Consider the following 8,238-nt stretch of genomic DNA (forward strand, 5'->3'; position numbering starts at 1 on the left):
TACTGTAAAACCTAGAGCTAAAATCTAGGTCTAGATATCCCTCCTGACTCAGGCTGCCACAGCAAAGAAAACAAGATTGGGATGACAAGAACATTGGCTTTTTTGTGTTACAAGCTCAGTTCTGATACTGAAAACAAATTCTTGGTTTCAGCTACGAGCATGAAAGCAACTTGGATTGTATTTCACATCTACCATAAGCTAAAACATGATTTGGCACCTGTTTCTCCAGTTAATGATCTCAAGCTCTTATATATCATTAACTAACTCTGGGAAGACCCATGCTTGCAAGCCTCATAATGCACTGATGCCACTAAATACATGGATAAACAAACAACGAATGGCATAAAGACATTACACCGAAGCATTACACCAAATCTGTAATGGTGCTCTACCTATGATACCAGAAAAAATTACATAGCCTCTGGTCTGAACCTTGAAAAAGCCAAGAGGTCAGTATGACAAGTCTTAGTTCTTGCTGAAGTTTACATCTTGCCTTTCTGCTATAGAATGGGTAATGCAGCTACTGGGTAGTGCAACTAATGAATGCAGCTGTACGCGGGTCTTCTGGAATGGGTTAGAGGTTATGTATGGGTGGGTCAGGAAAAAGTAGGTGAGGTCAAAGGAGAACATAGGCACTTTCATAGAAAGAGTAGGCATGTCCAAAGCCTTTTTTTCTTTGACTCATCTGCTTAGTTATAACTTAGTTGAAAATCAGCTACTACATGGTTTTGATGGCCTGAGTTCCTCCCTGAAAGCTGGTATTATCAGCATTAATTAAAAGTGTTATCAGTGCAAAGCTGAGAAGGGGGCTGGTAGCCATAGAAAAGCTTAGATAAAGGCCTGCAGGTTGGAAAGCTATGTACTTAAATGAGTGAAGGAAAGCCTTATGAGTACATTTGGGAACCAGGCTGGGAGAACTTGTATATGTCCCTGGAAATCCCACTTACTGGCATCAAGTATCTAATTGAATAGCTTAACCTGACTTCTTTCTTTTTTCTTTTCTAATCATCATCCTGCATTGTGATGAAATGTTTGGATTGACAGACAGATAAATAGATGACCCTGGTGTGCCTTCTTCTGAAACATGAGTTAGGTATTGCATTTTCTATGGGTTTCTTTTATAAGGGCAATTTGTAACATGCCGTAACCTTAAGGATATGATTACTGATTAAAAAGAAGATGGTTGGGTAACACTGTAGTGCCCAAAAAGACACTGATGTTCTAATCACATTACTGAACCGTGTGTCTGTTTATCTTAAACCATCAGTATTCAGTTCTTCAAAGCCCTTTGTTTTTGGATTCTCACCCTATGAGCTCATAAAACATCTGAGAGGGGTTTTTTCCTCCTTTTTTTAATTTGAGATTGTGCACTAACCTCATAAGAGTTGGCACAAAACCATAAAGCAGGTTGGCAGTCAAACAAATAACTCTACATGAGACCAAACATAATTGTGGGTTATTGAAAAATGCTTCCTGTACATGACTGGAATTCCCCTTGTTAGCTGGAAGTTTTCTAAACTGGCCAAAATTCATTGTCAAAGGGACCTGTGTGCTTTCATGTGGTGCCCTGCAATGCAATCTTGATCCATGTTTTTAAAGATCCACTCGCTAATTTGACATGAAAAAAGAATTATTCCCTTGGAACTTTTGTCCGTCACCTAATCTGGAAGCCAGCTAGCTGAATCAGTGGTTAAACCCCACCCACTGCAAACATAAGGGGGAAAACGACTGAAAGAGCAGAATTCAACAGTAAGGAAATCACCATTTTCTGTTGGTTATTCTCTACTTGTATAAAATATCCCACCTCCCATTCAGAAGACACAGTGGAGCTGTTTTATTCACATTCCCCTTCACCAGAAATACACAACCAACAGCCCCAGGAATCATTGATACACAACATACATTTAGACCATCTTCTTAATGCAGAAATCCAAATTATCCCCAACAAATGGCTGCGTCTAGTCTCCACTTGAACACATCCATATATTGATGTCAGACTGAGTAGTCTTCTTTAATTATCTGGTACTTCACCAGTATGCCAGGACTGCAAGAGGCCATTTTGAGAGAAGCCACATAGTCATTGCAAACATTGCCTCAAAACAGTTTATATTTGATTACTCCATTCTACAGTAGACAGATCTTTCGCATACATATACATTCTTTCTTGTTTGGCATAAAACATCTGGCTGTGCCATGTCTGTGAAGCTTCTACTGTTACTGAATATTAGCTTGAGCTTCTGGAAAATAGGTATGAATTCTTGTTCCTCATGATACAGAGGTTTTTCTCTCAGATGTTTCAGCCCACTGAGATTTTACTAGGGGCTTTCTACTAGGTACAATTGGTCCTTCTTCTGGTGACTTTCGTATTATTCATGTATGTATGTATGTATGGGCTGCCAAACTCCAGTGGACTCTTATTCCATACCAACCTCCTCTGTTGCTCTCTTACATTCATGTTCCTAGCAGGTTAATTTACTACCTACATATACCAATTAGAATGCTGAAAACAGTTTTTGTATATGCCCATCACCACCTGAACTATTTTACTTACTGCCTCATCAAGTGCAACACTTCAGACTCAAAGACAAAACAGTGCTTTGGAGCTCATAGGGGCACTCACCAGCACCCAACTGCAACTCCTTAAAGCAGCTGCACAGTTTCTTAGGAATTACATTACTACCTCCCCATCTAGAGCATGATCCCAGGAAAATACTATTTTAAGGAATTGAACACAAATGCACACACCCATGTGCACTATGAAACACTTTACTTTCATATCCAAGTTCTGCCCAGCCCTAGAGGGTTGCATTTTCAGATTCAATAGTAGAACAGAGCAATGCTTTGGATTTAAATCAGAAGGGATACTTTAGAGCACACAGAAGCATGAATGCAACATCTGTCTGCAACTCATTAAAGTGGCGACCTCATTTTCCCAAATTGCATGGCTGTGCTGGAAAGCCTTCCTACAGCAGCCACATAATTCTGAAAAAATTATAATCCTTTGATTTTTTTCTACAGCTTTAATGAGTTGCAGACAGATGCTGTTTTCACACTCCCGTGTGTTCTGAAGCAAATCAGATCCAAAGTATTGCACAACCATATTAAATACATTTTCCTGTTGTGCACAACATAATATCTGTTAATCATTGACTTTCATGTTAAGTATTCTGTAACTTTCAAACAACTTATTTAACATATGAGGACATTTTCTTTATTGCAGAACCTGTAAGCTTCCAAAACCAAAATCTCTAATTCATTTGCCTAAGGTATGCTAGAATTGTGTGGTGATTTGTTTCACTGCAAGCTTCTTGAATTGCACCATAACAACCCTGACTATCAGGAACATGTTATAGTTCAACACAAATGTCTACAGTATTGTAAGAAGCATAGTGACACCTTGTGCCTGTCAATCCATAATTTAGATGGGAGTCCTGATTCATCTGCAGAAACTTTCCACCCCAGGTTTATGCCTTCTCAATCTTTTCATCCCTTCCTTAATAGGTACCAAACTCCAAACTCACCTGGATACTGTCTGTGAAGAGTTTTCAAAGGGCAACTTTCGGTCAAAAGATGCCAAACTTGGACCAGACTTCCAATTACTAGTTTATAAATACCAAGCCCAAGCTCTTATTTTAGAGTTGAAGCATGTTTAAATTAATATTGTAAACCACCCAGAGTCCCCCATGAGGGGGAGATGGGCGGTGAATAAATTTATAAATAAATAAAGTTAGGGCTACCAGAACCAGGGTGCAAAGATCCAGATGAGCAGTGGATTACAGCAAAGAGGTCTTTTTGTAGCAACTTGCTACCATCTAGTAGCCACCTGGATTTTGCAATTCAGATCTGATAGCTTTAATAATGTTGCACCTAGATTCTAATCTGGAATGTGAGAAGAGAAAAATTATTACAGTTATCGCAGGAAGCAATTCTCAGAAATGCCAGTATCTAGAAAGATGCCTATGGTATTAAAGCTAATAATGCAGTGTCTTAAATGTAAGTATCCCCTTCTCATGCACAGAACTGAAGAGGTAAAAAAAAAAAAAAAGGCTGGGTCTGACGGAGCAAGCCAAGATTTCAAGCAGCTGCCTCTAATCTTCACTTGTGTCTTCCACAGAGTAATCAGCTAATCAGAGCTGATTAGTCTCTCTGATCTAGTGGGATTTTAGCCAAGTACTGCAGCTATCAAAGCAATCGTAATGGGACATTCATTAGCAAGATAAGCCTTTTGTGTCATTCATGCAAATGAATTCTACATTCACCAGGAAACTGCCTAAAAAACCCCCTCTGCAACAAAACAAAACACGTAATTGTGATGCAAGCATAAAACAATATTTTATTTATGAAGGATTTTCACAATACAGAATTTATTGTGAAATGGGAGACACAACCAAGTATCAAGTGAAACTCCAAACTGAAAATATTCCCAACATAAATAAAATGTTTAAAAAATCAAGGCAGGCTTTGGTTTCATTTCAACAGAAAGCAGGGTTCCTGCAAAGGTACAGATGACCACTAGATGGCAGGAAGAGAGTTTTATGTATCACTTTGCTGCCATCTAGTGGTTGCTCGATTTTTGCAGCCCAGATCTGGGACTGAAAGCAGCTGAAATAACGGACATGTGGTTTTATGAGCAGAGGCTCTGACCACTCCTAACCATGCCCTTCCCTAACTTTAACATTCCCCAAAACCTGGTGCTCTCCAGATGCATTACCTCACTCTAGCAAATCTGGAGCGCATCACATTGGAGATGCCTCTACTATACAGAGAATGTTGAATGTGAATATAAATGCACTTGACCAAATGGTAACATCTAAACTGCAGACCTTTCCTATCTATATAGCAACATCGATACCAGGTCAGGTAAGAATGCATGACCACAGTGATCAATGCACCAGAAATCTCTTGGCTGCTAATGACTGTATGTAGGGGTTTCCCCTTCAACATGACTTAGATACTCCAATTAGTATAGAATCCAACTGCCAGAATTTTAACTGTTAGAGCCAAGTTTGCTCATACCATTTAATGTCACTCCAATATTTTAGCAGGCTACTCAACAGTACCAGGAACCCTGTATAAACAGGATTCCTAAACCAGTAAGCATCGTAACTATGCAGATTTATCGGTTGAAAGTTAAATAATCAATCAAATGAAAATCCTTTTAGGTCTTCATTGCTCCAAATAAGTACCTTTAAAAATCTTAATTCAGGTTCTGCACCAACATGCTGTAGGCCTAGTTTATGTGATGAAACACTGCCTTCACTGAATAGATTTGGTTTGATTTGATTTGACTTGTCTTGTCTAAGAAGTAGTTACATGTAACTGCAACCCTGCACGACTACCTCTTTGCCAAGGGTTGTCTAACTAGTGGACTTGGAAAGTCTAGTGGAATTTATGTTATGGACAAAGCTGGCAAGACAAGAACTAGCAGTTTCCATGACCAAAAGACTGTGAACGGAGCCCAGTTGCCTCCCATAGCCTTGAAGAGAAGAGTCATATATCAACTGGGAAAGATGGGAGGAAAAAGCCTGGGATTTAAGCCTTGGAGCTTAAACCTACTGTACATAAGGCTTTGACTGCTATGTTCTGCAATAGCAGGTATTTTGTTCGAGATGGCTTTGTTGGCAGAGTGCTAGAAAGCATTTGACCCAGGAGAGATCAGAAAAGTCACACACCAGGCATTCTATAAAAATAAATTTATTTACAGAAAGCACAAAAACATATTTACAGGCTTTGCATTTTCACAGGCTCTCTGAGAGCTGCTTACTCTCTACAAGCCTAAAGAGAAGGAACTGACTAACAAGCTAACTGCCCTCCCTTCAGGCAATTCAACTATTAACACCTGAAAAAAGGACAATTAAATTCAACCTCTTCACCTGGCCAAAATGATTAGTTACCATAGTAACCTTAATCTGTAGCAGAAAACAATATACCAAACAGGGTTCACTCTTTTCTTCAATAAAACATGCTGCGGAGAGTTATTATCTTGAGATGGACAGCCTTATAAACCATATATATAAATAAATAAATATTGTGCTGAGCTGAAATGTGACACTTCATTGCTTTTGCGGCAAACAACATGGCTAATCCTCTGGAAATTCTATTCACCAGCAGCAAGTTGGATGGATTCAGTTACCGTGGCAATGAGTGCACCGTTGGAAGATGTGAAAGACCAGGTTACGGACTGATCATCATGGAGAATATCTACATGGTTGCTGAAAGTCAACGACTTGACAGTACATAATCAGTCAATCAATGTACATGCATATGTGTTTTAAGCAGAACAGGTATTATTTATTTATATATAGTTATATTTGTAAATATTTATTTATTAAACAAAAATATATAGCCACCCAACTCACACACAGTGACTCCAGGCAGCTTACAAGATTAAAATCCAAATACAGAAAAACCAATAAACCCCCACCCCCCTTGCTGGCAACGAACACACTCAAACTAACCACTTGATCGATTTGATTCATGTGTGAGCTGGGCAGCTATATAAATTTGTTAAATAAATAAATATCTACAGATATTTCCAAATATAAACAATTAGTACTGTGCTATAAAACATACGACCTAAGGCATGAGCCTGCCATCTTTTTCAGGCTCCTGTACAGACTCAGCCTTTGAATGGCATACCGGGGATGTGCCAAAAATACATGTGGCCAGAACAAAATAGGACTACATCATTTATTCATTTATTAAATTTGTATGCTGCTGAAAATCTTCAAGCTTCACTGGGGCTTACAGCACAGGGGCTTACATGTTAATTGCAGTAAAACACCCCAAACAGAATAAAAATCATACCATATAAAATAAAAACAATAATTCATTAGCTGATAATCAAGAAATAACATCTGAAGGATGGCAACCAATCACTTTCTGAAGTTCACTCTTTAAATTCTCTAAAGCTAGACTCTACGTTTACTATTTAAAGCTTCTGAAAGGGTATTAGGAGGGGACCACCCTAAGTTTCTATCAGTGCTGCAAGAGAAAACACAGCTTTCTAGCCTCAGCCCTCCTCTCATCTCACTATACTGAGATACTACAGTATTAGGAATTGCCACTTAGAGGACCTCCTTGAATGGCTGAATCAGAAAGAATTTGGCAGTCCTGGACTAAGTCACAAGCCTTGGTACTTTGCCTGGCACCTGATTAACTACTTTAGTTAAATTAAATACAGTTAACGATTACTTTCCTTATAGTTATTCATTTCCTCTTCTATCATTAAAAATTTGGACATTTAGGCAGGCCTGGGGGGGATGGTCTTGGAAGGCTGCCTGAAGTCCTAGATTGCATGTCTATGACCCAAGGAAATCAAATGGTCCGGATGATAAAATGCTAAATAAAATGGAAATTACACATAAATATATTGAATTATCTATATGCAGACTAAAACAACCATATCCCAGGTGGTTTTAAGGTATCATGCTATATATATATATATGCAATCCTTTTCCCCCAAATCCAAAGCACAATCTGTTTTGCTAACTGCATGAAGAATGGAGCAGAGGGATGAGGATTGATACTATTTGTGTACAAGAACCAGGCATCTCTTTCTCTACCAGGCTCTGCAAGTAGCAGCTAGAGGAAAAAAACACTACAAAGTGGAATATAGTTGAAGAAGGTAACAGTTCCAATCCAGGGGATTGCGTTTCTGGAGCTCTGTTGCACAGGCAGTAAAGCTTTATTCCCAAGTCCTTGAAATGCCCTTCTCCGGTGCAGCAACTCCAGACTTTATGCAGTTCCAATGAAATTCCCCCACCCCCAAACTGTTGCTCAAGCAGAGAAGCTTCTGCGAAGATATTCAGATCAGGCAGTCTTCTGCCACAAGTGCTAACAGTCAAAACAAACACACAATTACAAACGCAGGTAGGCATCTCAGATAATATATTTGGAAGCTGTTCACCAACAAGCACCTGGATTGCAGATTTAACAGATACTGTATTATATTTCTAGTAACACTCCAGCATTTTTCTAAATTGGCATCTCTGCATACAAATTAGCATAATGAAAATCCTATGCAAATGCAACTTCTTCTGTAGGCAGTAAATAATTTCCCACCCTCCTATCATGTAGTTTAGCTGCAATGCTACTATTTGGGTTCCACCTTGAAATGTTGCTTGGTTTTCCTTCAGGCTTGTCTACGTGGCTCCACCGAACTTGGTCAACATTAGACAGCATTCAGAGAAACCCCCACAGCTGTTAATCTTATTGGTATCCTATAAGACCTTGAAA

The 8,238-nt window shown here is 39.0% G+C and overlaps 1 long non-coding RNA gene across 1 annotated transcript; it reads left to right on the plus strand.

Moving 5' to 3' along the window:
- Nucleotides 1-327: 327 nt before the first annotated feature.
- On the plus strand, nt 328-7,364 carry LOC134496159 (uncharacterized). Its single transcript, XR_010067862.1, has 3 exons — nt 328-449; nt 1,045-1,093; nt 6,109-7,364. It is a non-coding gene; the product is annotated as an uncharacterized LOC134496159 (long non-coding RNA).
- Nucleotides 7,365-8,238: the final 874 nt, after the last annotated feature.

Source organism: Candoia aspera, chromosome 4 (genome assembly GCF_035149785.1).
Source record: "Candoia aspera isolate rCanAsp1 chromosome 4, rCanAsp1.hap2, whole genome shotgun sequence".
Taxonomy (NCBI): Eukaryota; Metazoa; Chordata; class Lepidosauria; order Squamata; family Boidae; genus Candoia; species Candoia aspera.